The sequence below is a fragment of the Orbicella franksi genome, chromosome 14 (genome assembly GCF_964199315.1).
Source record: "Orbicella franksi chromosome 14, jaOrbFran1.1, whole genome shotgun sequence".
Taxonomy (NCBI): Eukaryota; Metazoa; Cnidaria; class Anthozoa; order Scleractinia; family Merulinidae; genus Orbicella; species Orbicella franksi.
The window spans coordinates 5,846,721-5,854,220 of NC_138158.1; the positions used below are offsets into that span (position 1 = coordinate 5,846,721).

At 35.3% G+C, this 7,500-nt stretch overlaps 1 protein-coding gene and 1 pseudogene across 2 annotated transcripts in view; both read left to right on the top strand.

Annotated features, from left to right (window-relative positions):
- LOC145468117 (D-inositol 3-phosphate glycosyltransferase-like) overlaps positions 1-7,500 on the top strand; it is a 358,913-nt gene that overhangs the window by 134,960 nt on the left and 216,453 nt on the right. The gene's annotated exons all lie outside the window — the stretch shown is intronic.
- The window catches only part of LOC145468180 (histone H2B.1 pseudogene), a 16,668-nt pseudogene that overhangs the window by 4,450 nt on the left and 4,718 nt on the right, over positions 1-7,500 (top strand). Inside the window, exons 2-3 of the transcript XR_014042150.1 lie at positions 17-74; positions 3,050-3,114. The product of XR_014042150.1 is annotated as a histone H2B.1 pseudogene (transcript). The remainder of the gene's footprint in view (positions 1-16; positions 75-3,049; positions 3,115-7,500) is intronic.

Below are 7,500 nucleotides of genomic sequence, written 5' to 3' on the forward strand. Positions count from 1 at the left end.
TGCTTGTCGGAACCAGGAGATGGAATGTAGAGACGTGTTTGTTGACAACTTGTGAGGACCGTCCCTGGACGAAGGTAATTAGCTTGTTTTGCGGTGTGATTACCTTACAGTTTGATTGGATAAATACTTGACTAGGTAATAAGATAGGACATAAACCTTGCATGTGTGTCCATCAGAGTTAATTCTGCTTTTAAGAGGCACACAAACTGAGAAACATGTAGCGCAATAGTTGTATGGGCCATTCCATTTAATCCGCAACCACCCCCCCCCCCTTCCTAATGAGGTGCTTTGAATTTTACCCCCCAAGAAAAGAAGATCAAAGTGCCCCCTCGGAAACTGCCTTGAAAGACCCCCCTCCCCCTCAGATTTCCTAGCCTCTCAATGGGGGTGGGGTGTGGGGGTGGTGGTGTGGATAAACAATGAAATGGCCCTATGAATATCCTCATTCGAGATGGATTCTTAGTTTTCAGATAAATCAGCAAAGGAAAATCTAAAAGAAGGCTCTTTCTTTTTGACAGAAGTTTGTTAATTATATTATGTGTACAAATGTCAAATGTGTGGAGTAAGTTTAAGTTTAAGTTTAAGTTTATATCATAGATTTGTTTCATGCTTAGAAGCTTATCCTCAGCATTTCCAATGACCTTCTATAGGCTTGGTATAGATGTTTTTCTGGGAGTGCACAGTGGGTTCATGTATGGACTTATATTTGGACGAATTATTGGTTTATTGGTTAGAGTGACTTTATTGAGTTATGGATGCATGTTGACGTTTGGAGAGCACAAGATCTAGGAAAGTCTAAGAGTTATTTAAGCCATACCAAGAGCAATAGACTTTTTCACAGTTTCTGATGCCATCTTGCTTGGGGGCAAAGACAGCAAACATTTACTGTAAACGTATATGGGGAAAATAGAGAATCTAAAGTGTAACAACTCATGGGAAATTTAAGTTCTGAAGTATTATTTTAGTCGGACAACCAACTAAAAATTTACCCTCGTATTTCCTGTCAAAGCTCAGTCACGTGCAATGGAGAATACCGCAGACACGTTATAAAGGCTCAACCTTCTTTCCACGATGAAAAACTGCAGAAACCTAGTTCTTGGCGAGGTTGTTTATACATCAGTCATCTATCATATATCCCAGATTCTTGACTTTATTTATTGATTGGTTACGATTTTTAGTTTTGATCGCATGAATTAGAAGCGTTAATGACAGTATCAAGTTTGTACAAAAGATGAGAAAGGAATGGCATTCCACACAGTCAACACTGATTCGAAAGTTGTTGAGTAGTAGAGTCTTTTCAATGCAAACAAAATTATTGTCAATGATTGGAGATTGCTATGTCTGAGAAAAATGATTTACCAGCTTAATTATAGTGAAAGCTGCACTGGTAATCGACATCATTGTGATTTGATAATTGAGGGATATCAGTACAGTATGTGTAAAGACAGGTCTTTGAATCACTCTTGTCACAAAATTATTCTTCATTTATTCTGACAAAAGAATGTATTGGTTTCAATATATATCATACTGATAATGGAAGTTATAAGATAATTTTCTCATGCAAGAAATGAATATGGTAGAAGCCATCCCTCAGGTACATGTGCAATATTAGAAGTACCATCCATTGAGAGCTCAGTACAGTATTTCCAGACTGTTATAAATACTCACTCATTGAAAGTTATGAACTCAGATGAGTGCAGATTAGAAAAAAACAGAAAGCACTGCAGTGAACAGTGAGAGGAGAAGGCAACTGCTCTCGTAAACAATGATGTGTTGTAAGTTGTAGGGCTTTATGCAGTGTGTTACTCAGTAGCAAAGTCTTACCGGTACATGAACAGTGTAATTATTAAATACCAAACGTGAGAGTGACCCCAATCTCCCCTAATACATAAGTGATGTCACAACTCAAATTAAAACCTCAGTATGATTACCGTAGCTTTCACTTTCATCTATCGGTCAGTTAAAATAAGTAATATTTTTGTGATGAAATAATTATATATTTCAGTTCAGTTTCATGATATTTCTTTGAGACATGCATCTATTAGCATGGTACACATCACACATGCTATTTTTAGAACTGCTGTGCACTGCAAACGATCAACACTCGTAGTACTTAGCACGTCTAGCTAGAGCCCGACTTACGATCTTAGATTTTCTTGTTATGAATTAAAAACTAGAGATACTGTGTAAACGAATTTACTGATCACTTTTGACGAAAATAGCCTAGCTAGAAAAGCCACAATTATTAAGCTTTTCATTGTTCCATGCAGTGTACATTTGTTTTTAAAACTGAGTAGCAAATGCATGGGAAAATTTAGAGACATTTGTTATGGAAAATTAAAAGTGGAGTTCTTCGGCTGACAGTAAATCTATAGTCTTCAAATTTAGTTAAAAAAAAACCCTTCTGCTGGATATCTTTTCTTTGTAACTCATAAAATACTCAGAATGTTGATCACTCTCAAGTTATTGGGCATCAAAATTTTAACTTTTCCCATTCATTCACAGCAGTTTTTGCTGTGTTTGACCCCCAGGCAAGATGGCATCAGAAACTGAAAAGGTCTATTGCAGGTTTACAAGTGCTCTCCATACTCCCAAATGCACCAATAATGTAATATTTAGAGCCATGCTAAGTGTGATCTAATAGTAACCGAGATTGGAATTAAATATAAAAACTTTAAAAGAGAAAAGAGATTGGAAATAAGCAAGAAACAACTTTTATTTGAGATGATGAAATCAAAATTTTCTTCTACATTGTATGTATAGTGTAGTGGTAAATTAAAAACAACTCTACTCCTTTGTCATTATCTTTATCAATGGTTTGTGGTGCTAGAAAATCCCCACCAAAAAAATCTTCCCTACTTTTATATGCGTGGTAAGATGGCAGTGACATTTCTAGATATGCCTCTGTGTTGGGGATGTGCTCCCTTTAAATTTTCTTGCATCAGTACTTGTAAACTGCTTGAAATGCAAAGTTTGTATGTAGTAGGAAAACGCTGAAGAAATGTTGTCTTGGTGGCGACTAAACACAGATATTAATCTTGTTTTTCAGGTGAGATTTTAACAGAAAACCAAGTGACTCATGGCTTCTACAGTCAGCGTGTAGCAGTTATCCAGGTAAGCAAACTGATTAACAATTCTTGATTAATTTAATCAAATATTCACCAGCCACCTTGAAATATTCTGCAGGTTTTAATTGTTGTGATTTTTTGGGTTGTTTTTTTTCATGATGTTAAAAAAATGCTGCCAAAAATCTGTTGCTACAAACATCTTTCCAGCAAATAGTATCCTGCTCCTGAAATAGATGAAATCCATATTACCATTGATAAACAATATACTAAAATGTATTAAGGTGTCTCCAAACAGTTTCCAACAGTTAGATTTTGATGGGTCATTATAGCCACTCTTTATCACTTGATGTTACTATCATGGTATCAAAAAATTCCCCAATCATGGTGAACAAGTTGTTATCATTTTCATGACACAATAGGTTACCATAACAGTGGTATGACCTGCTAAAAATGCCCTTAGTTATGGCTTTAGGGGCTTATAATTCAAAAACGGCACAGAGAAGTTTATTTTATATCATAAAAGTTTAATAAGCATGATGAGATGCAACTTTTGGCAAAGTTTTTAAAAAAATCTGCACATGGGGTTCAGAGCCACCTTCAGTTGACAGTATGATTATTTAACATCTTCTCTTCTCTTCCCTACCATCCTTGAAATTCTCTTCCTTATTCAAAAGGATGATCCACTGATAAAATGCATCAGTCAATTCTGGTACATGCTGTAGTTGCCATTCCCTTTGCTTGGTCAACCCTTGGTTATAGGCTTTAAGAGTTTAATTGGACTGACTGAGAGACATTGAAGAATATTATTTTGTATAAACTGTGCTAGCTTCAGCTTTAACTTCAGTGTATATATACATGTGGCATAGTGCTATTACCATCTTTTTGAGGGTCGCAGCTTGAAGGTTGTATGATATCATAAATTGCCTGCTGGATTTGGTGAAAGCTTTTTTGTCCAGCTGTTTTAATAATTTCTTATCTTGTGCAAAGAATAAGGCAAGGACTTGGGGGTAGGCTTTGGTAGTGATATCATATGGCAACTCTGCTTATATAATAAGCTTTTTTGAGTCATTTTACTCACGTTTCCAGTTAATTAATGTTTGCAAAAGCAATTGCATGCTAACACAGACAGTTTTGAAAACAATTCGGCTTCCAGCACTTGTAGTATGATTGAGGGCCCATTAACTGATTTATGCATGGGTTGCCAAGGAAGTCAAATTTCATTTTGGTTAATTGTGTCAGTCTTTCGGAGAAGTCATTTTCCCATGTGTATGGGAAATTTTAAACAATTCAGTAGCTTGCAAATCGATTACATTTTCTCCCAGACCCCCCTAGTGTGGCAAGACTCTTTGGCACTTCCAACTCCAACTAAGCACAATGCAACTTCTACTTTCAAAAGTTGTGAAAACCAGTCGCAAAAATTATATGAGAAAAACAGAAAAACAGCTGCAAAAGGAAAGAGAAAAAATAATTCCAGCTTTTTCTTGATGAGCTTTAATATTTAAACCAAGGTTGGAAACATAGCTTGGCAGACATTTTGAATTCTTTGCTAAATTTTCATTTGGAATCGCTCTCAATCAATCAGACTTACATAGTAACGATAATCTCTACATAGCAAAAAGAGGATTCAAAATAAATTATTGAGTAAAGGAAAAAAAATTCCATAAAGTAATAAGCTGAGTGTTTTTTTGGATTAATCACATGACATCACTGGTGTCACTGATCGATCATGAATAAGTTAAAACACATGAAATAACTCTGAACTGACTAAATGTGACAATGTTATAATGACAATAAATTTTCCTTAGCAATGGCTCAAAATATTAAGTACAGGAATTTCTTTGATGCATGAGAATTAAATATGGGTTACCGCAATTGGTGAAAGATAGATTAAATAACAATAAAAGGTAATCTTGTAAGGTGATTCTGCTGAATTGTATCGCCTATCCTTGCAGTGCATAATTTTCATGTCATTAGTATAGGCACTTGAACATGTGCACATACAAAACATTTGAGAGATTTCCATCAAGCTAAGCTCAACAGTAAGTGTTAGTTTTCCCCCAAATGTGCACGGTGACCACCACTTTTTAATGCAGAGATTTAAGTGACATACAGCTGACTACTGTATATTGCAATTGAAAGAAAAGTTAAAAATTCTGGTTTGAAATAATTACTTTCATTTGAATGCTTTACAGAACATGTCTTTAGTAAATGCTGGTTACGTATGCATGGAGAGATTTCTTTAATTCAATGCTTAATGTGTGGTTCCAGAAATAGATACCCCCACCATGTAGGGAATTGGAAATTCTGGAGGGGAGGGGGGTTGGACAATTGATTTAGTTTCCAGATGTCCTTCAATACAGATTCAAGTATCGATCTAAGTAGATCTTTCACATGAAAAAATAGTGGCTTGAATACTTGTATTTGATCATGAATTGCATGACATGTAAAATACATTTTCTTTCTTCAAAAAGCACTTTGGAAGCTAACAATGTTAAGAATGTGCCGTTGCATGGAAATGGCCACCATTGCTTGTTACCAGTCCACATGGAGTCACCTTGTGGGCCAAAAAGCACTGGGACTAGCCTAGTTTGTATTTGCATTGCTGTTCAAAGTTGCAGCTGTTGAGTGGCAGTCAATTTCTTTTGTAAAAATTAGTTTCTTTATAAAGGTAGAAATGTTGACTGTTCCGATTTCACAAATGTGAGAATTTCTTATTCTTTGTTATCTCTGTGCATTTGCATGTAATTTTGCTGTAAAATTGACTTTCGTCATGAGTGTGTTAGCGATCGTGTTCACAATAAAAGCGTGATGTCAATTTCATCCACACACATCTTATCAGTCCTTCAACAGAAATTGTACCACATTTACAAAGGGACTTAGTCATATAGGAAGGTAATTTGACAAGTTACATTTTATCTATTTTCTTTTCAAGCATGCTAAAATAAATTGCTCTATGTTTTCTTTGTGTGTGTGTCTTCAGATTTTATGGTCAATCGAGAATATTAAAACAGCAATGATGTGCAATCCAGGAGGCTAAATGTTTGAAGTGTTTACTTTGACTTTAACTTTAACTTTAACAAACTTTCTTGCCAAAACTATCTTTTCAGAGGGTATGGGGAGTGTACATAATACTTGTGGAAATTTCGGAGGGGTGTGTGTGTGGGGGGGGGGGGGGGGTAATTTTTGTGTTCAAAAAATGGAAATTCTGTGGAGGAGTGGGGGCTTATGTGAAATTCCCTCTTTGGTGGGGTACGGTTATTTTTCTGGAACTACACAATAATATCTTAATTCCTATGAAGACATGATTGATAATCGCAATTGTATACACAACTCAAGCAGCTGTGAAATTAAAGCCTGAAAAAAATTCAGGCTTGAACGGGATTGGAGCCCATGACCTCTGCGATACTGGAGCAATGCTCTATCGCAGAGATCATGAGTTCGAATCCCGTTGAAGACTGAATTTTTTTTTTCAGGCATTAATTTCACAGCTTCTTAAGTTGTGTGTATAACTGTGATGATCAATCATGTACATTGTACTCATATCTTTCTCTGCAGTTCAAATATTTGATCTTTCACATAATTATTCATTTGAATCTTAATTCCTGTTCAGTTAAAAGAGCTTACATGTACAATGTAAGATTGATGCCTATTTTGGTGTACTGCTACAATATTTTAATGCAAGAAATGAGATTTTTCAGAAATTATAGTTCCACTTCCTGATTAGGGTTCCTCAGGAAAACCTTGAGGGTCAAAAAGTTGTAAAATGGCCATCCATATAGTTCAAAAAAGAGCACAGGGACCTCTGTCTTTTTGAATAATAATAATAATGTTCAACATTTTTATAGCACTACTTTCCATGAAGTGGTCAAGTCTGCTTTACATCATAGAAATTCAAACTAATCCTTAAACATGTAAATTTCAGTGGTTGCTAAAAAAATACAAAATGTGTTACAAAAAATTAAAGCTTGAGTGCCAGATTTCATTTTTTACTGCATTTTTGAAATAATTATTCATAACATTAACTAGGCCAAGTTTTAGAGACTTTTTAACTGTCTCATTCTGTTTTGATGGAATCACCTGCCTAAGTGAGCATTTAAAACAAGTTTTTCAAATGGTGCTGCTGTGAGCTTAACAAGGTCAGAAGAAAAATGCAATGAGTGTGCAATAAATTGTTTTGTTTTGAATGTTAAAGTAGTACTATGATCAAATTTTTACCCCTTGACTTTTTTGGTGGATCGCATAGAATGGCATGAAAGAATAAAAATGCCGTTTATCGTTTGCAAATATCTGCATTCGTTCCAGAGATATTTGAAAAATGTGTAAAATATGCAAATGAGATAACTGATGACGTCATATACTCAATCCAATATTATATCAAGTATATAAATAGAGCTATCTTGGTCAATTTCTAGCACAGACCACTGAAACTTGG